The 21,804-nt window shown below is 48.0% G+C and overlaps 1 protein-coding gene across 7 annotated transcripts in view; it reads left to right on the forward strand.

Annotated features, from left to right (window-relative positions):
- The window catches only part of LOC138582827 (manganese-dependent ADP-ribose/CDP-alcohol diphosphatase-like), a 464,319-nt gene that overhangs the window by 257,784 nt on the left and 184,731 nt on the right, over positions 1-21,804 (forward strand). For 3 of the 7 annotated variants that reach the window (XM_069654494.1, XM_069654495.1, XM_069654493.1), the window contains exons 2-3: positions 8,860-9,386; positions 15,967-16,076. The exons of 2 other annotated variants lie outside the window; for them this stretch is intronic. The gene's annotated coding sequence lies outside the window, so the exon portion shown is untranslated. The remainder of the gene's footprint in view (positions 1-8,859; positions 9,387-15,966; positions 16,077-21,804) is intronic. 2 more of the 7 variants (XM_069654497.1, XM_069654496.1) reach the window with 1 other exon arrangement.

Raw genomic sequence — 21,804 nt, forward strand, 5'->3', positions numbered from 1 at the left:
GATTCATCCCGTTTTTCACGCATCTCTTCTAAAACCAGTACAACCTGGAACCAGACTGTCTGAGCCCCCAGGCCCTGTCCAAATTGATGGAGAATTAGAATTCGAAGTGAAAGACATTTTAGATTCCAAGATAGTTAAGTCGAAACTCTTCTATCTTGTTGATTGGAAAGGATATGGACCTCAGGAAAGATCTTGGGAACCCAGTAACTATGTTCACGCACCACGATTAATTCAAAGATTCCATCGAAGATTCCCACACAAACCAAAACCCCCGGAGGAAAAGACCTTGGGAGGGGCCTTGAGGGGGGGGTACTGTCATGATGCCTACCTCTAAGGAGCCAGGCCGGGCCCAGCAATCCCAGAGGCAGACATCATTTTCCCCAGGGAAGTCTCAGCGGGCCCAAGTCGGGGCCCTTTGGACTCAGTCCTGGCGCCTTAGGCGCCAGGCTCATAGCGGACCCCAGTCCTGGCGCCTTAGGCGCCAGGCTCATAGAAGAGGATATGTGTTTAAGTGCTTGGGTGAACACTTACCTGATGCAGACCCTGCTGCTTCATCCAGGCCCTCTTGAGGCCTGAATGGGACTACTTAACCTGTAGGACTACTTCACCACCCGGGTGTGGTCGGGGAAGGATACATACCTGATTGGTGGAAGGATACATACCAGGAACTTCTTCCAAGGCTATTTAAACCCCACCCGAACAGCCACACATGCTTCGCGTTGTTCTGCACCTAGCAGCTGGACGCTCACCATGTCAGCTCCTGCATCCTGACTTCAGCCACGCCTGCCAGCACCCTGGAACACCTGCAAGGGGAGAAAGGAAGAGAATAGGAGAAGAAAAGCCCTTACCTGCTAAATCTGCATCCCGGAGTCATTTCTCCAACGGCCCTGAAAAGGAAGACATCATTTTAAAGGCATTTCGTTTCGATCGCTGCAGCGCTGCATTTTACTCACCTTTGCAAGGTGCTTCCATTTTCAGCAGCGATCTTCCGGATTCAGCTACGCCCCGGCGCCTAGAGGAAAAAAGACAAGAACAAAGGTGAGAGGGAGAAAAGGAATAAGGAAAGCTCAGTTTCCTTTTAAGTCTTACCTGTTGGATTATTCCCACTGCATTTCGGGTCCTGCCGCTTCCTGGCATCTCCGGACCCCGGCCCCTATGGGGAAAAAAGACAAAGACATTGAATGAGCGAATGCAAAGACATTACCTGAGCGCTCATCCAGAACTGTTTCACTTCGGGTCGGCGCCATATCTCCGGCACTCCGAACCCCGGCCCCTAAGGGGAAAAAGACATAAGCATTAGCGCTTGCTGCAATTAGACAACAAACATTATTATTAAGCTTGAACTTTTGAACAGAACTTTTACAGCGCCTTACCTGAACAGTCAAGCTTACCTGAACTCCCATCAATCCTCAATCCAGTGAAGTAACTAGGTTTCAACGCGCCCCTGCATCAGAAGCAGGATGGAGAGCTCATCCTTCCAAACCCTAAGGTGAGGCTTCACGGGGAATCGTGGAGGAGGTATCGTGGAGGGTTGGAAGGGAGTGGGAGGCTTGAGCATTGTTCCACAGTTGGTAATACTCCCTTTTCACGCACAGGAGGGTATCCAACGAGCCAGGGAAGCCAGAATAGAGGGGCCCTTCCTGTCCATCTTCAGAGTTCTGCGCCTTCGACGCCGCGCCTCCGTGGGAACCAGGTCAGCGTTACAATACCCTGTATGGTCACCATCCTCGGACCTCTGACCTAGATCCACCTCTGACCCTGGAGATGCCTGCAGTAAATCACCTACATTCCACAATAACCCAAGCCTTCAAAGAAGCTACAACCCACTTACAGCAAGCCAAGAAAAAGTATAAAGAAAACGCTGATTTGCACCGAAGTAAAACTCCTCCTTACCAAGTAGGAGATCAGGTATGGCTAGCAACTAAACATCTACCCCTCAAGGGTCAGCAAACTTTTAATCCCAGATTCATTGGGCCTTACCCCATCAAAGCTATTATCAACCCAGTGGCCTTTAAACTCGATTTACCATCCAACATGCGGATTCATCCAGTTTTTCACACATCTCTTCTAAAACCAGTACAACCTGGAACCAGACTGTCTGAGCCCCCAGGCCCTGTCCAAATTGATGGAGAATTAGAATTCGAAGTGAAAGACATTTTAGATTCCATGATAGTTAAGTCGAAACTCTTCTATCTTGTTGATTGGAAAGGATATGGACCTCAGGAAAGATCTTGGGAACCCAGTAACTATGTTCACGCACCACGATTAATTCAAAGATTCCATCGAAGATTCCCGCACAAACCAAAACCCCCGGAGGAAAAGACCTTGGGAGGGGCCTTGAGGGGGGGTACTGTCATGATGCCTACCTCTAAGGAGCCAGGCCGGGCCCAGCAACCCCAGAGGCAGACATCATTTTCCCCAGGGAAGTCTCAGCGGGCCCAAGTAGGGGCCCTTTGGACTCAGTCCTGGCGCCTTAGGAGCTAGGCTCATAGCGGGCGCCAGGCTCATAGAAGAGGATATGTGTTTAAGTGCTTGGGTGCACACTTACCTGATGCAGACCTTGCTGCTTCATCCAGGCCCTCTTGAGGCCTGAATGGGACTACTTTACCTGTAGGACTACTTCACCACCCGGGTGTGGTCGGGGAAGGATACATACCTGGGTGGAAGGATACATACCAGGAACTTCTTCCAAGGCTATTTAAACCCCACCCGAACAGCCACACATGCTTCGCGTTGTTCTGCACCTAGCAGCTGGACGCTCACCATGTCAGCTCCTGCATCCTGACTTCAGCCACGCCTGCCAGCACCCTGGAACACCTGCAAGGGGAGAAAGGAAGAGAATAGGAGAAGAAAAGCCCTTACCTGCTAAATCTGCATCCCGGAGTCATTTCTCCAACGGCCCTGAAAAGGAAGACATCATTTTAAAGGCATTTCGTTTCGATCGCTGCAGCGCTGCATTTTACTCACCTTTGCAAGGCGCTTCCATCTTCAGCAGCGATCTTCCGGATTCAGCTACGTCCCGGCGCCTAGAGGAAAAAAGACAAGAACAAAGGTGAGAGGGAGAAAAGGAATAAGGAAAGCTCAGTTTCCTTTTAAGTCTTACCTGTTGGATTATTCCCACTGCATTTCGGGTCCTGCCGCTTCCTGGCATCTCCGGACCCCGGCCCCTATGGGGAAAAAAGACAAAGACATTGAATGAGCGAATGCAAAGACATTACCTGAGCGCTCATCCAGAACTGTTTCACTTCGGGTCGGCGCCATATCTCCGGCACTCCGAACCCCGGCCCCTAAGGGGAAAAAGACATAAGCATTAGCGCTTGCTGCAATTAGACAACGAACATTATTATTAAGCTTGAACTTTTGAACAGAACTTTTACAGCGCCTTACCTGAACAGTCAAGCTTACCTGAACTCCCATCAATCCTCAATCCAGTGAAGTAACTAGGTTTCAACGCGCCCCTGCATCAGAAGCAGGATGGAGAGCTCATCCTTCCAAACCCTAAGGTGAGGCTTCACGGGGAATCGTGGAGGAGGTATCGTGGAGGGTTGGAAGGGAGTGGGAGGCTTGAGCATTGTTCCACAGTTGGTAATACTCCCTTTTCACGCACAGGAGGGTATCCAACGAGCCAGGGAAGCCAGAATAGAGGGGCCCTTCCTGTCCATCTTCAGAGTTCTGCGCCTTCGACGCCGCGCCTCAGTGGGAACCAGGTGAGCGTTACAGCGTCCAGAATTGGATTTGGTGTCACCCATACCGGTACTGATTAGTTAGAGACTTCTGCGTCATTTCAAGGATTGAACGTGTATACAACCGGAAGTTGTCCAGTTGTTTGAATATTAGAACACTGGATTAGAGGAGATTGAAAGAGTGTCATGGAGATCTTTAGTGTTAACCCCTGAGGAATGCCCGACATTTATAGTGTGTAGGACAGAAACATGTAGGGTTTATTTCCAATATTATGTGGGGTTTTGGGTTACAAATGTTTGATTCTTCATATTATGTATTTGATTTATTCAGATGTGCTTTTGTCACCAATTGTACATTTACAAGCAATCTCTTCATCTCCTAGCTTCGTGTTCACAACTTTTTGGGTTTTAATTGTGTGTATTCCATTTATATTTGTTTTTTGTTTTGTATTCTTTGATTTGTGGTTTACATTTGAAGAAAATAGATGTTTGTAATCGTTGGAAGGTTTTTGGGGACAAGTTTGGGTATTTTGATTTTCCTTTTTTTGTCAGAATTTAGATATCGCCCAATAAGTAGGTTTCTCAGCCATTCCTCCTGCAGAGTATTGGGTGTTTGTGCATCGGTAATATTCGTAATAATCTTGAACCTGTGATCTGTTCAGGGCCATATGTCTTGTGATGTCATTTATCATGATGCCATCAGGTCAAAGTTCATATGCTGTAATTTCCTGGGATGTCGTCTCCTATGATATTATTAGGTCAAGTACATGTGAAGTCATTTCCGGGGAGGTCATTGTTCTGATCATTTCTATGCCACTGGAAACAGTCTGTGCGTTTTAACTGACGCCTTACCTAGGATTACCTTGCGCTAGGAAATGTTGGATCAGGGGATTCGCATTCTATTATTATTCTTCGGGTTCTCTTAGGTCAGTCAGGTGTTAAGTTGTGCTGAGTGTCATTTATGTTCGTGGGCAGAGGGATGTTCCTCTCTAGGTATCCCATGGCCTCTTCCGGTGTCTCGAAGAAATGTGCTGTCCCTGAGTGATGTATACAGAGCTTTGCAGGAAACAACATGGCGTATGGTACGGCTCTCATTTGGAGTGCCTTTTTGACCTGATCAAATGTGCTGCGAGCCGCCTCAACCCCTTTGGAGAAGTCGGGGTATATATGAATCCGTGCTGAATCATATGTTGGCGTTCCTTTTTCACGTGAAAGATGGAGTATTAGATCCCTATCTCGGTAGTTGAGTAGGTGTGTGATTATCGTTCTCCGCGGCACTCCTGGTTTAGGCGGGGGGCAAGGGATCTAGAACTGTTGGGAGAACTGGGCTTCCGGGAGCATAGAGCGTATACAAATAGATCTTCATCGGTATGCTCAAGGGTTTCTCCACCATACCCACTACTCTTATGTTGTTCCGGCGAGATCTTTATTCTAAATCATCACATTTAGCTTGGACCAGTTTCAGGCTCTTCTTGATGTCTTCAATGTCCTTTTTTTGTGTCATTGATGAGTCCTCAAGCACCCCTACTCTTTTCTCGGTCTCAGTGACCCTTGCGTTTCCTTTTTGTAGATCTGATTTTGAGGTTATATTGCTTCCAATGTCATCCAGCCTGTTATTAACCGAAGCAAATCCGTCCTCTAGTGCCACCATGTAGGGGTCTGTGTCACTCTCCACCAGTGTTGGGTTAGCTGAGGGGCGCAGTTGTGGGGCCCCCGCATCCCCATCTCCCGCTGTTGCACTTGTATATGCATCCATGGGGCCTCTTCTGTTCCCTTTATTGCCCCTTGTCGTGACCTGGTCCGACAATGGGACTCTTCCCGTTGTTTAGGTGCTGGAACTACCTGGATGCAGGTCCAATTCCTTCGTAGAGATCTGGTGCTGTGCTCCGGGTGTACTTCTATGGGCTGTGCGGTCAGTAGGTGAGGCACCCCTTCCGAGTCTTTTATTCGTTTATGTGGACTTTTGGTCAGCCCCTATGTATTGATCTTATGTCCCTTCTTCGTCAAGGGGCCCTTGAGGAAACGTGCACCGCCTCAGCGAGAATGTTGTTCAATGTTCTTTGTGACTCGGGCCCGTTCTGGGTATCGTGGGCTCTGGGGTATATGGCCCTGAGTTCCTGTTGGTCGGGCATCGTTCTGTGTGTAATTCGGGCCTTGCTTCTCATTTGCTTATTATTAGCTTGACAGGCCCAGCAAGTGGGAAGAGCGCAGAGGATCAGATACAGATGTTCCGGTATTGGCTAGTTATTGGGCACGTCAGTTTTTGTATCCTATGTGCGTGTTCCACAGAGATCCCCTGAGCGTCGTTTCCTGAACATTCACTATTCGAACTCGGGTCTTCCTGCATCAGTACATGTTTACTGCTGCCACAGATAAATTGACTGCCCACCATAGCTTGAGGAATGCGTTCTCGGGTTCCTTATATTTACGCGCCTTCTGGGTGAAAGTTCGGTCACGGTCTGCCTTTTCAAACTGTAGTATCAACTCTGTAGGCCCCTTAGATCCAGCCAGGCCTCCACCAGCCCCCGATGCCTACTACAGTATGCAATGCACACACGCGCTGCCTTCCCGCATAGGGTTATATGATTCCTGGACTTCCCTGACCCAGTTTGCGGGTTAGTGTTTTCCGGTAGTATCCCGGGCTCTCTTGGAGATTCCTTCGGGACTGCTGGGTAGCTTTTATTACAAGACTCGGATTAGTTTGCCACCTTTATGTGCTTTAGGAGGTGGGCTTCTATTCACACCTCTGCAGGGTGTTAGATCGTCTCAGGCTATCGCGTATTTCCAGGCGTCCCAGTTAGCAGTCGGCCATTAATATATCCTGACTTGGGGAAGAAAGGGAAAGCAGACCGGGGCGCTGCACAGGAGACCCGGTGGCTTCAATATGGACCCGGGATATTACAGTCGCAGGCTGCTGCTGTTCTACGTGCCTGGGGGCCTTTTCTGATCGCTGCATGCTCACGTACCTTCTTCGGAGCGGGTTTTCCACTCCACCAACACCCTCAGGCACCCCACATTAGCGTCCGGCAGGAGTCCAGGACGTGCTCCGAGGAGCGGGATGGTTTTGGCACACTAAGCACTCCCCGGGTATTCGGCCGCCCGCTGCTACTCGGATTTGCCGTAAGATTTCGGAGACAAGGTTTTCTGATCGGCGATCACAATGTATGGTCAATCAGATATTGCTTTCCTCGTACCAGAGTTGCCGCTAGGGGCATTTTTCCAAGTTCACACATTCTTCCTCCTGGTAGTAGATCTCTCCAACCTCCCGATTCTCCTTCCGCACATGGGCTGACCAGCCCACCAAGGTGAGGGCTTGTTGTGCGATTCCGCAACTTCACTCCGCCAACCGAGGAGGCTCCCACCGACACAATGTTCACCGCCACAGTTAGTCTATAGGTAGGTTGTCCGCTGGGTAGGCTCTAGAATTCCCGGGTTTCACTCCGCGTGGCTATATCGAGCTCCGGATATATCCCTTTGCCACGTACTCGGCTGGAGCGCCCAGATCTATCGGGCACAATCCACGAGGCGAGGGTCTTGTTGGCTGACACTGGTCAGGCCTGCGAGTGAGGGCAGGGCGACCGTTTCTCCCGCTTCCCGCCTCACACCACTGTGGCACGTATGTTTTTCAAGCCTGTTTTCTCTGCCTGGACCAGGTGCTAATTAGATTCACAAATGCCCCAGACCTTCAGACATGGGAATCTGTTTAGATATTCTGCCCGAGTCTCACCGATCCGCAGGATATTTTATTCAGGGTTTATGGGCTAGCACAGCTCTGCGCTTAAGCAGCCATCTTAGTTGGCGTCCAACAGCGAAGGATGTGAATGTTGACCCACTGTTCTCTAGTAGAGGGAAAGAGTCCAGTACTTGAAGGATGGTGATTTGTAGACTACTGTCAGAGACCAAATTCAAAATGAGAAGCCCTGAAAGACTGTACTCTGAATGGCGTATATTCTAGTTCCAGAAAGAAAGCATTTGGATTGTTGGATTCTGGGGAAATAGTTCTGACCCAAAACATAGCCAAACCAAAGAATGACAAAGATATTTTCAGAATGTTTGATTTTTTTTAGTTAATTCCCAGAAATTTACCAGAACCTGCGAAGAAAACCAGTTAGGTTTCTGCAGTACGGGAAACCAAGTGAAAAACCAGATAAAGTAGTGAGTGATGGGGAGGAAATTCAAAGAGAGCTAATGGATGGTGTGTCAACGAAGGAGAATTGCAAAGCATGGCCAGGATAGATGCTGTTGTGTTGTATAAGGTAAGGCAAGGAACCCTCTTTTTTTATAAGGGGGCTTGACTCCAGAGGGTAAGGTGAATGTTTTGAGAAAAGAGTGGAGTCAACAGCTACCCTGGTCATTGACGCTTTGGTAGGATTCTTTTTTGAGAAGCAGTGGAGCTAAATTAGCACATATCTATTAGCTCTTAACATGAACACAAAGAAGTTAGATTCTTTTTCAAACATAAAAGGTTGAGATTTATTAAATTTTCAAGAGTAGATATTTTTAAGAACGAAATATGCCATCCTTGGCACAGAAAAACATTTTTTACACAAGGTTATGCAATGATTGTGCATATGGGTGGGTTAGTATATCAATAGTGACTGTAATTACATGTATTGCTAGTATTGCGGCAGTACGTAAAAATTGTCAGGATAGATACTGGAAAAAAGTATAAAAGAGTCAGAAGAGCGAAAGTAAAGTGTCCCAAAACTAGATAGCGACTTTTAAGAGCACTGCCTCAATCTTGACAAGTTTTTTTTTTTAATAGAACTTTGATCTATAATTAGAGCTTCCCTGAGTTCCTTGGGACAATCGTCACAATATATTTAATGTATGTGTCTTTAGACCTCACTTGTGGCTACTAGTATGAGCAAATCGCCATTCCATATCTAAGAGTTAAAAAGGAGTTGGCAAATCAGCTAATAGCGGCTGATTACGAGTGCGCGAGCACTCGCGAACCCCCATCCCAGTAATGGCTGCACCGCCATGCCGGAAAAGGCCCTCCAACCCCCCCGATAGCACCATCACAGGACCTGCTGATACCGCCTCCGCCAAGGAGCAACCCCTTAATAACGACCCAGTAATAACATCATGCTAATCATGATTACAGCTGTGGCAATGCTGCTAGTATGGTTAGGTACAGAGTAGTTTTCCTGATTTTGTTTTGACTTGTTTACAGGTTGCCAACTCGGAACGCTTACCCGAATGCACCTGCTTAAGCCCGCTACACGTAGCCTGCCTGTTGCCAACTCGGAACGCTTACCGGACTGCACCAGCTTAAGCCCGCTACATGTAGCCTGCCTGTTGCCGACTCGAAAAGCTTACTGACTGCACTCGCTTAAGCCCGCTACGCTTATCCTGCCTGTTGCCAACTCGGAATATTTACTGGCCTGCACCCGCTAAAGCCCTCTACAACTCGCCTACCTGCTGCCAACTGGGAACGCTTATTGGACTGCATACGTTTACTGGATCATCACTAATCTGGAACTTTCAATGGGTCTTCACATCTTCGTTTCTTCTCCTGTCTGAAGACTTTAAAGAACTCAGGGGTCATTAGCGCAACGGCGCAAGGATCAAAATACTGTGTTTAGGCGTCCTCGTGCCGGCGGGAATAGTCAACAAGACTTTTGTGCTCCTGGGATTACACCTCTATTGCTGCAATCCTCTCTTCAGAAACACTCCAAGATACCTCACATCCTTCTATCGGTAAGCTAAATACTGTTTCTTTTTGCTCTTCCCTACCTTGTTTGCCCCCAGTAATTGCTACCTCTATTTTTCCCAGGGTACTCATCATCCTAGCTTGGAAAACCTTAGTCATATCTCTCATTCTTCACTTGTGAGTAACAGCTATTAATCTCGCCTAGTTCCGCCACTGCCTTGAACTGTCCATTAATCCTTGTTTTTTTCTTTTGCAGTCAGCTGTGTGGGTACCAGGGTGTACCAAATATTTTCGGGCAATACTCACCTCAACCTGTCCTTTTGTACTCTTGAGGGGTATATTGTCAGAAAGACTCAATTGCTTCACGACATGTCAAGCCACCACTTCTGAGTTTAGCCCTTGGGCCTAACAGGAATGATGTCTTGCCACCCATTATTGCAGTGTATGCTACTCTGTACCTAACCATACTAGCAGCATTGCCACAGCTGTAAACATGATTAGTCATGCATCGCTTGACATACCCATGGTGGCCTGCTTGTGCGTCTGGCATGTTGTCATTGATGTGCGGCATTGATCTTATGTATGGCATTGATGTGTCATGTTGAGGTTGGGATGGTCAGGACAACAGTGTTTAGCTCTGAGTGCATTGTCCACTCACCGCCCAATCCCACCCAGGTGGAGTATGCATCCCCCCCCCAATCCCACCCAGGTGGAGTATGGATTCCCCCCCACCTCACAACCCCAATGCACTGCCATGGCCCAGTCAGGCAACTTACCGAGCAGCCAGGAACGTCGTCCAGCATTTCGCTCCATGTAGCGGGGTAGCATGGAGTTACGCAGCACCATGGCATCATGTGTAGATCCGGGATATCGGGTGCATCAATGTGTGATGATCTTGTTGGAGTCACATATTATATGATATGATATGACATGGCATTTATAACGTGTCTATACACAAGTGTTTCAAGGCGCGACGAGGTAAGGGGGGGGCAGACAACGATCCTACTAGGCCAGGTGTCATTCAGATCGCGCAAGTGCATGGGAAGGGGGAAAAGGAAAAGTGCACGGGGAGAAGGGAAACGGGAAAGTGCAGTACATGGGAAAGTGGAATAAATAAGATAAAATAAGACAAATAAAACAGCCAGTTAGTGGCAAGTGCAGACGTAAGTGCTGGTAGGGGGACTGAAGGGATACAGAAAAACGGTCCTCAAGTGCAGGGGTTGCCAGGAAGGCAGTGCAGGTGGGCAATTGACGGGGCCTGGGCCAGAGATTAGAAAAGGGTGGCCAGGTAACCAGTGCAATTTCATTCAGGAATTCAGCAAGGGAGGGGAGGAGAGAAAGCAGAAGCAAAGAGGAAGGTTTTGAGGTGTTTCCAGAAACTGGAGATGGTTCTCCTCGAGTTTCAGGGAGGTAGGAAGGCTGATCCAGAGGGAGGCCCCTGCCAAAGAGAGTGATCTGCCACCAACTCATTGCTTGGAGAAGCGACTGACCCTGAGGGAGTTGGAGGCAGATGAGCGAAGATCTTGATAAGGAAGATATTTACGAAGAGAGAGTTGAAGGTATTGCGGCCCCAGATCCCAGAAGGCCTTGTGTACAATGCAGAGGGTTTTTAACTTAATCCTCGCAGCCACTGGGAGCCAGTGCAGAGATTTGAGTCCTGGAGAGATATGATCCCTGGGCTTGAGGCCAAGAACAAGTCTTGCAGTCCTGTTCTGGATAAGTTGCAGAGGGCGGAGAGTGGAGGCAGGCAGATTTAGATAGAGGCTGTTACAGTAGTCCAGCTTAGAGAGGACCAGGGCTCTGGAGACAGTGAACTTCTGGGGGAAGGAGAGGAAAGGAAGAATACCTCTAAGGAGGTGCAGCTGGTAGTGTGACTTCTTAGAGACATCAGAGATGTGAGGGGAGAAGGAGAGTGCAGAGTCGAAGATGACCCCGAGGTTTTTAGCCTTGCAGGTGGGTGTGGGAGGAGGGCCAAGAGAGGCTGGCCAGAGAGCTGCTAGGAAGGAGGGAGTGGGTGTGCCGATGAGTAGAATCTCAGTGTTATTGGCATAAGGCAGAGGTCGTTGGCGGCACACCATTCCTGGATGGCAGACAGACAGTCAGAGATGAGGGAAGGAGAGTAGGAGGAGGCCGAGGGTAGCCTAAAAATGAGCTGAGTATCATCCGCATAGCACTGAAAGTTGGGACAGAGAGTGGCGATGCGGTGGGCAAGGAGTACCAGGTATTGGTTGAACAGCCAGGGAGAGAGGTTAGATCCCTGGGGGACACCACACGTAGAGAAAAAGATGTCGGAGAGGAAGGACCCAAGTTGGACCTGGGAGGGTCGGTCGGAGAGGAAAGAAGTCGGCCACGCCAGAGCCTGACCAGTGATACCCAGGTTATCACGGAGACGGTTGAGCAGGATGGCATGGTTGACAGTGTCAAAGGCAGAAAAGAGATCGAGCAAGATAAGAACGCAAGGGGTGTTAGAGTCGAGGTTGGTGAGCAGGTCTTCACGGATGTTCAGGAGAGCAGTTTCCGTGCTTCTGGCAGCTCTGAAGCCAGACTGATGGTCATGAAGACAACCAACAGTTTCAGTGTGGAGATTGAGCTGGGAGATGGCCAGTTTCTCCAGGAATTTGCCCAGGAAGGGAGTGATGGAGATTGGGCGATAGTTAGCCGGGCAGGAGGGGTCAGCAGAGGGTTTCTTAAGAAGAGGGTGCACAAGGGAGTGCTTCAAGGGGGAAGGGAAGACTCCGGTGGTGAAGGAGTGATTGCAGAAATCCGCCAGGGCAGAAGCCAGGGAGTCGATGTGATCCTTGATAGTTTTGGAGGAACAGGGGTGAACCTGTTTCGACAAGACTTTCATAGATCGGACTTCTCTAGAAACCTTGTCTGGAGAGAAAAGGGGAAAGGCAGAGAAGGAGGGAGGAGGGGTGGCTGCAGAAGGGCCAGAGGAAGAGCAGGGTATAACGGGAGGGGGATGAGCGGAGGAGAGTGAGGACAGGATTTCCTGAGTTTTTGAAATGAAGTGAGAAGCCAGTGCCGTGCAGAGGGCCTGGGAAGGGACAGGAGAGGTAGAGACTGCAGCAGGATTGGCCAGTTCCTTGCAGATTTTAAAGAGTTCAGCCGAGTTGTTAGATGCCGCAGAGACGCGGGCTTGGATATGAGCTCTCTTCTTGGTGAGGACGGAGAGCCGGTATTGCCTCTGCAGGAGGCGGCAGGCCAGTTTGTCAGAGGATGAACTTGAAGCACGCCATTTCCTCTCGGCAACCCTACACTTGCGTTTTAGGGTGACAAGGTCTGAGTCATACCAGGAGTTACACTTGGCTTTGGGCTTCAGGCGGATTCTCATGACAGGGGCAAGGATATCCAGAGTATCAGATATAGAAGAGTGGAGCATGGAGAGGGCTGTGTCAGGGTGAGAGTCAGCCGGGGGGGAGAAGGGGTGAGAAGGTGGCGGCGAAAGCCTCAACTGACACACGCTTCATGGGTTGAGTGACTGAGAAGGTGGGTGGCAGTGACGGAGGTGGCTTGACCTGCGGGGGTAGGGAGGGTGAGGTGGGAGGATAGGAGAAAGTGGTCACTCCAGGAGAGGGAAGGGGAGTGGAGAGAGGGATAGAGAGGGGAAGGTCTGAAGAGATCAGAAAATTGAGAGTGTGCCCTGCAGAATGAGTCGGGCCAGAGGGGTGAATGGTAAGTGAGAGAGAGTCGCAGAGGTCGGGAAAGAGTTCAGAGGGGGGACAGGAGGCATCCAGGTGGATGTTGAAGTCTCCAAGAAGTTGAAGTTGAGTGGTTGAGGCCCGGAGTGAGGAGGAGAGGTCCGCCCACTCAGAGAGGAAGGAAGAAACCTGACCAGGTGGCCGATAGATAGTAGCCACAGTAAGGGAATGGCTAGGCGAGAGAGAGAGCCTGCAGACAAGGCCTTCAAAAGAGGAGTAGGCAGGCCTGCGTAGGAATGACAGAGGCAGGAATCCACTCAGGGAAAATGAGGGCTACGCCCCCACCCGACCGGTTGGGCCTGGGCACGGAGAGGATCTTGTAGCCATCAGGTAGGAGCGTGTCAAAGCTGGTGACAGAGCTGGCCGTAAACCATGTCTCAGTGAGACCGAGGACATCGAGGTCAAGTTCTTCAAGAAGGCGGCAGATATCAGAGGAGTGTTTGACAGCAGAGCGGGGGTTAAGAGTGGCAATGTGGAGAAGGTTGCCCTCCTTGAAGGACTTCCGGGGAGGGGTACAGATCAGAGGTACGCCCTGCGGAAGTGTAGAAAGCACCCGAGAGGGGGCAGAGAGGGAGGGGGAAGGCAAGGTAGCCAAGGAAAGGTGGGAGTGGACAGCAGGAGAAGGAAGGAAGTTGATGAGGCGCGGAAAGCGTCTATCAAAGAGATGAAGGTTGGCCTGAGGGCCTTGGACCAAGACAGTCCCATTAGAGTAGACATTAATGATGACCTTAGAGGATAGGAAGGAGGCCAGGAGGGCGTTCCAACGGGTACCACCATTAATGGGAGAAGAGGAGAAAGGGGAGGGAACAGAGACCATATGAGGGGTCCATAGATCTGGTGAAGGAACGACAAAGAGGATGTCGGTGAGAGTTTCCTTGGAGGAGGCACTGATGTAGGTGTCAGCGATAGGGAGGCCTGGGTTGGAGACCAGGATGTCCTTTTTAAACTTTTTTCTACCCGACTTAGTGAGGAGAGCAGGATAGTCAATATAGAAACAGTTTGAAAAGAGTTTGAAAAGAGAGGGGAGACAGAGAGCACCATAGAGTAGGTGTAGGTGGGAGAGGAGGGAGGTCCCACCTACTCTATGGTGCTCTGCATCTGCACATTGACTGAGTGGTATTGCTTGCAATTGCGGTACACCTCCTCTATGCCACGGGGTAACCATTGGAGAAAAGGTGTACATGAAGCTGGGGAACAGAGCTGGGTTCTTGTTAAAAGAAGTTGTTTTAAATCTGCTTGGCTGACACTGTTTGAATGGAGGAGAAATAGTCTGGAAGCTACTGGCAGATTTTATGGTAGCTGCAATTTCGAAGGACAGGCAAAGAGGCTGCCCTTTCTTGCCAGACAAGAGACAAGAGTGCCTTGCCAACCGGTAGAGGTCGAAGACGTCTTTCTGAAGTTGCCTACATTTGAAGTTGCATTAGCAGCAGTGAGTTTTCCTAACATTGGAAGTGGTAGTAGCAGCATTAGAACTGTGGTCGTCAACATTATTTTGTCAGAACTGTATCCATTGAAGTAGTAGAAACAGCAGAAGTCAACTGTGGAGCAAGGGAGCCTGCTTGCACAGTATGAGTAATAGAAAGGAGTTGCTGGAGAGAGAGCAAACCTTAATCAGAAGCATCCTGACAAACAGTATGTAAAGGACGCAACAGAAGTTGAAAGCAGAGGTGTTGATGTAAACAGAAGTAGTACTTTTATCTTTACCTTTACCCATTCTTTCCTGGAAGGAAGCTATCCAGGAACCCCATTGGTGCTGTTGCTTTCTTTGTGGAACTTGGAAAGGGGATCTTTTCATCAAGTGAAGCAAGGATTGTTACCAGTATTTTAATTTGTGTGAACATTTGTTTCTTTGGAACTTTTCAAGACTTTGTTCAAGACATTCTTTTTCCTTGGAAGAAATTGACTTTGGGACATTCCTGGGGAGCAAGATCTGCCCAGGACGAGCAGAGGTCATCCAAGACACTGGTTGTTGGTACCCTTTTATTTATGTTGTTTTCATGTTGCTTTGAATGTTTATGTTGTTTAGTGTAAAGGTTAGTTTTGTGCATGCTAGGCTGTTATCCCGTAGATCCTAGACTAGGTAGGAAATCCCCTAGTAGAGTAGGTTTAGTTAGGGTTTATGTTATAATTTTGCTTAAAATAAAATGCTGAACATTGAAAAGACGAAATGCAGTCATGAGTCTCACATTACTGATCGCTCACACCCCACCAACATGCCTGCTTAAAATGGGCGACTAGCAGGGACCTGGCCACCCCTACCTACATTCGCACAATTGTTCCATATTTTGACTTTTGTCCCAAAGGGAGTTCGACCTATAGCGCAGTGAGATCATACCAATGGTGAAAGGTGCTATACCAATGGCATTGAGTGGTTGTTTTACTTTTACCTTTCCATTTTGATTAAAGATTTTCAATGTGCATGATTCTTTCTTTTTTGTGCACCCACTTCCTTGTTTTTCTCACTAATGCTGATGCCTAGTTTCTCCTGACCCCTTGTTTTGTTTCACATTACTTGTTTAAAAAGGATGATAAAGAACATGCTTAGGGTATATTTAGAGCATATTAGATAATGTGAAATGGACACAAAGTTAGAGTTTGCATCTTGTGCAAAGTTAGATTTACTGCACAGTCTGTACCAGCTCCTGGTTCCCCAGAGGTAGCTCCTGCCTAGCTGATTATGCCGGATAACCAGGAGCTGCTTTTGCTCCTCGCCACCAAATCCCAATTTCGATCCCTGCAGGGATTGGCTTTCTTTTTACATTTTGCACAACATATTACTGAGGGCTTTGTTCTCCTTCAAACTGAAGATATGTATCAGGTCACAATAAAATTGAATAGCTCTAAATCTTACATATGTCAAAGATTAGTTCTTTAATTTACTAAACAATTTTACGTCTTAAAGCTTTTGTCCATTGCCTTACTATAGGATTCGATTTGAAAGCAGATTTTAAAAGTTGTCAAGATCAACCTTTCCCTACTTGTATATAAACGAAAAGCCCAAGACTCTGTGGTGTTGTACAGCATCATGTTTCATAGGTAAGAAAATCTGTCCTTTTGATATCCATATTTAATCTCACAACTGGATTCTTTTTCAGAGCTTGCAAAGTTAAGCACAGAAATTCCAAATAAGCGTGAAAGGAGATGTAAACATTTTTGTTAATAGCCTACTGCCGCCAACTTCAAATTGGATAATGTGAAATGGACACAAAGTTGGACTTTGCATCTTGTGCAAAGTTAAATTTACTGCACAGACTGTACCAGCTCCTGGTTCCCCAGAGGTAGCTCCTGTCTAGCTGGTTATGCCTGATAACCAGGAGCTTTTTCAGAGCTTGCAAAGTTAAGGGAGATGTATACATTTTTGTTAATAGCCTACAGCCACCAACTTCAAAGAGTGATGCTTAACGTTTGAAGCACAATTTGCAGGAAGATTACAACTCTGCACGAATCTGGACTCATCACCAGTGCTTTAAGTGGGATGCAAATTCAAGGAGGGGTGCTAATAAGGGTGTGGGGCCAGGCCTAAAGAGTGCTGGGTATAGCCTAAAGATGTTGCAGCATACCTGAAACAATACATAATGAGACACTTCAAACATGTATTTTGGTCACTCAGCATGGTCACAGGTGGTGGTGTTTGCATTTACTTTAAATATTGTAAGTACATCTCTCGGCTCGATTTGTAAATAAATGCTGTCTGTAAATAATCATTCTCGCGCTGTAGATAAACAATTCTATCAATAAGTAAATGAACCTCATTTTGTAAATAAATCACCTTTGAGAAAGGAGAGGTGAACAAATAGCACCAATATGGTTCCTGGCTCCTTTGCATACAACCAAAGAGCATTTTGGGAATGTCAACAGATTTTTATATTTGACAAATATGGTTTTGATCGTTTTTCAAGCATGCAACTCCTCTGGGGAGATAATGCACAGTACACTGGACTTGATGCTCATTTCATTTGTCAAAATACTGATCCTAGCTGTAAAATGTTCACACAACACAAGCTGTTTATAGTTGGACAGCCTCATTTCACAGAGGCCAAGGTTTCAACTGCTCAGTTTGACCGGACTACATCTAATTATGATCCAATTTTTCACTGTTGTAAATCATCACTCCTCTGTGATTCTCAATTGCTGCAAGCACGGACATAGGAGAAATCATGTAAGCTTCCTTCCTTGACACCCTTAAAATAGGTGCTGGACAACCAGTGTAGAACTTGAGGCAATGATACACATTACTATTGACTTATGGTTCAAAAACACCTTATTAAATTTACATTTTCAGGGTTATGGTTAGATAAAAAAACTAAAGAGTACTAGGGGAAGGTCTACAGCTCCAGATATACTTCAAGTTAAAACTGTCTCAAAATGGGTTGAACTGAATAGTGATCCTTATTCCCCACATGATCAAACATAAGATGTAAAGCCTATTCTAACAAGTCCTGGCCCCTCCAGGGACACCCTAATCTACAAAGAAATGTCCAAATGAGGTGGCCAACAGAAGTCTTAATTCTAAACTTAATGGGTTTTCCGCCTCTGAGATCCCTATGCTTATAACACAAATGTCACATGGATTTGGCAATAACAACAGTTCATAAACGTACCCTTCTAAGTCAATCCCTATTCTAATTTAAAAAAAAAACATGTTTCTCAGGTCATTCCAGTTTTACAAAAGGCCCCTCCATGGCCTTGTATTTCAAAATTCCTGTCAGGCCCCTCCTGAACCTTGGCTTCAGTATTCACTATGGGTCTCTACTGGTCCTTCTGTTATCTGTCTCCTCAGGGTTCTTTCTCCCACTATCTTCTTTGTATAATTCACAGTAGGCCTCTCTCATAGGCCCTTGTATAAAGGATTCAAGGGAGGCCCCCTCCTAGTTCCTGTGTTAGTAACTTTCACAACAGACCTCTCTCCTAGACTGTGGGTTGCCACATTCTGAACATGTTTCTCTCCTTGGCCTCAGGTTGCAACATTCACAACTGGCTTCTGTCCTAAGCCTTGGGTTACAGAACTCTCCCCTTGTATCTGAGTTCTTTCTTCTTCTGTCTCCTCCGTATTAAGAGTACAGAATTCACTGTAGGCCTCTCTCATATGGCTTTGAGTTCAGCATTCACAGTAGGCCTCTTTCCTAGATCTTGGGCTACAGGACATCATGCTCAGTAGGCCTCTTTTATTTACGCCTTGGGTTCCGCATTCACAGCAGGCTTCTCTCAAAGACTTGAGTCTCTGTTGATAGGACCCGAAACCTCTTCTGGTTTATGTGTGTGTGACACAATGAATGAGACAGCCCTGCCTGAAACTGACATGATTTTGGTGTGGTGTGCTTAAAGGCTGGCTGCTTGCCCCAATCCACAATTCCTTATTGTGCGTATCTGGTGGAAGTGAATAACCTGAATGCCTGTGAGCCTGATTGGCTGCCTGCCTGCATGAATGCCCTTCTGCGTGATTGGCTGACTGAGGCGGGCTCAGCCAGTGTGAATGAGAGACAGATGTGTATATCTGGGGACCTCTCACTTATCAATTTATTCAGAAGCTGAAGTTGAAACTTGAAGCTCATCCTTGAAGCCTGTAAGGAACTCATGGTGGCAAGGGTGTTTATTAAACTGAGTTTGCAGGTTAGAAAAATGCATAATCTAAACCTAAAGCTAAGATGGGAGCCAGCTACAACCATCAGATGAAAAATAAGGCAGTCCTAGTGGCGTCTTGTCAAATAAAAGGGCCTATACAAAAGAAACCTATTGCCAGACCTTACTACTAAATACAAAAGACTGTGGGATAGGATTCACAAGAAAGATAAGAAGTGTTCACAGATGATAAGTCAGGATGGGGTAACCAGAGGTCTCCCTTCCCCACATTTTGAACATGGGACAAGGTGGGACTCCTGAGCACAGTACACTCTCGAGTTTTCCCAGCATGAGACGATAGTTCAGTTCTCAGCTATCAGAACGGTCAATGGTCAAGTCTCTTTTCTCTTAAAAGTCTCTTGCCTTCGAGGACCTGATGTATTCAAAAATAACAAATCAAAGTTTCTTTTTTAAATGGGCATTGATGACAGGAATGATGTCTTGCCACCCATTATTGCAGTGTATGCTACTCTGTACCTAACCATACTAGCAGCATTGCCACAGCTGTAAACATGATTAGTCATGCATCGCTTGACATACCCATGGTGGCCTGCTTGTGCGTCTGGCATGTTGTCATTGATGTGCGGCATTGATCTTATGTATGGCATTGATGTGTCATGTTGAGGTTGGGATGGTCAGGACAACAGTGTTTAGCTCTGAGTGCATTGTCCACTCACCGCCCAATCCCACCCAGGTGGAGTATGCATCCCCCCCCCAATCCCACCCAGGTGGAGTATGGATTCCCCCCCACCTCACAACCCCAATGCACTGCCATGGCCCAGTCAGGCAACTTACCGAGCAGCCAGGAACGTCGTCCAGCATTTCGCTCCATGTAGCGGGGTAGCGTGGAGTTACGCAGCACCATGGCATCATGTGTAGATCCGGGATATCGGGTGCATCAATGTGTGATGATCTTGTTGGAGCCACATATTATATGATATGATATGACATGGCATTTATAACGTGTCTATACACAAGTGTTTCAAGGCGCGACGAGGTAAGGGGGGGGCAGACAACGATCCTACTAGGCCAGGTGTCATTCAGATCGCGCAAGTGCATGGGAAGGGGGAAAAGGAAAAGTGCACGGGGAGAAGGGAAACGGGAAAGTGCAGTACATGGGAAAGTGGAATAAATAAGATAAAATAAGACAAATAAAACAGCCAGTTAGTGGCAAGTGCAGACGTAAGTGCTGGTAGGGGGACTGAAGGGATACAGAAAAACGGTCCTCAAGTGCAGGGGTTGCCAGGAAGGCAGTGCAGGTGGGCAATTGACGGGGCCTGGGCCAGAGATTAGAAAAGGGTGGCCAGGTAACCAGTGCAATTTCATTCAGGAATTCAGCAAGGGAGGGGATGAGAGAAAGCAGAAGCAAAGAGGAAGGTTTTGAGGTGTTTCCAGAAACTGGAGATGGTTCTCCTCGAGTTTCAGGGAGGTAGGAAGGCTGATCCAGAGGGAGGCCCCTGCCAAAGAGAGTGATCTGCCACCAACTCATTGCTTGGAGAAGCGACTGACCCTGAGGGAGTTGGAGGCAGATGAGCGAAGATCTTGATAAGGAAGATATTTAGGAAGAGAGAGTTGAAGGTATTGCGGCCCCAGATCCCAGAAGGCCTTGTGTACAATGCAGAGGGTTTTTAACTTAATCCTCGCAGCCACTGGGAGCCAGTGCAGAGATTTGAGTCCTGGAGAGATATGATCCCTGGGCTTGAGGCCAAGAACAAGTCTTGCAGTCCTGTTCTGGATAAGTTGCAGAGGGCGGAGAGTGGAGGCAGGCAGATTTAGATAGAGGCTGTTACAGTAGTCCAGCTTAGAGAGGACCAGGGCTCTGGAGACAGTGAACTTCTGGGGGAAGGAGAGGAAAGGAAGAATACCTCTAAGGAGGTGCAGCTGGTAGTGTGACTTCTTAGAGACATCAGAGATGTGAGGGGAGAAGGAGAGTGCAGAGTCGAAGATGACCCCGAGGTTTTTAGCCTTGCAGGTGGGTGTGGGAGGAGGGCCAAGAGAGGCCGGCCAGAGAGCTGCTAGGAAGGAGGGAGTGGGTGTGCCGATGAGTAGAATCTCAGTGTTATTGGCATAAGGCAGAGGTCGTTGGCGGCACACCATTCCTGGATGGCAGACAGACAGTCAGAGATGAGGGAAGGAGAGTAGGAGGAGGCCGAGGGTAGCCTAAAAATGAGCTGAGTATCATCCGCATAGCACTGAAAGTTGGGACAGAGAGTGGCGATGCGGTGGGCAAGGAGTACCAGGTATTGGTTGAACAGCCAGGGAGAGAGGTTAGATCCCTGGGGGACACCACACGTAGAGAAAAAGATGTCGGAGAGGAAGGACCCAAGTTGGACCTGGGAGGGTCGGTCGGAGAGGAAAGAAGTCAGCCACGCCAGAGCCTGACCAGTGATACCCAGGTTATCACGGAGACGGTTGAGCAGGATGGCATGGTTGACAGTGTCAAAGGCAGAAAAGAGATCGAGCAAGATAAGAACGCAAGGGGTGTTAGAGTCGAGGTTGGTGAGCAGGTCTTCACGGATGTTCAGGAGAGCAGTTTCCGTGCTTCTGGCAGCTCTGAAGCCAGACTGATGGTCATGAAGACAACCAACAGTTTCAGTGTGGAGATTGAGCTGGGAGATGGCCAGTTTCTCCAGGAATTTGCCCAGGAAGGGAGTGATGGAGATTGGGCGATAGTTAGCCGGGCAGGAGGGGTCAGCAGAGGGTTTCTTAAGAAGAGGGTGCACAAGGGAGTGCTTCAAGGGGGAAGGGAAGACTCCGGTGGTGAAGGAGTGATTGCAGAAATCCGCCAGGGCAGAAGCCAGGGAGTCGATGTGATCCTTGATAGTTTTGGAGGAACAGGGGTGAACCTGTTTCGACAAGACTTTCATAGATCGGACTTCTCTAGAAACCTTGTCTGGAGAGAAAAGGGGAAAGGCAGAGAAGGAGGGAGGAGGGGTGGCTGCAGAAGGGCCAGAGGAAGAGCAGGGTATAACGGGAGGGGGATGAGCGGAGGAGAGTGAGGACAGGATTTCCTGAGTTTTTGAAATGAAGTGAGAAGCCAGTGCCGTGCAGAGGGCCTGGGAAGGGACAGGAGAGGTAGAGACTGCAGCAGGATTGGCCAGTTCCTTGCAGATTTTAAAGAGTTCAGCCGAGTTGTTAGATGCCG

This window comes from Ambystoma mexicanum, chromosome 3q (assembly GCF_040938575.1).
Source record: "Ambystoma mexicanum isolate Mex_15411 chromosome 3q, UKY_AmexF1_1, whole genome shotgun sequence".
NCBI lineage: Eukaryota > Metazoa > Chordata > Amphibia > Caudata > Ambystomatidae > Ambystoma > Ambystoma mexicanum.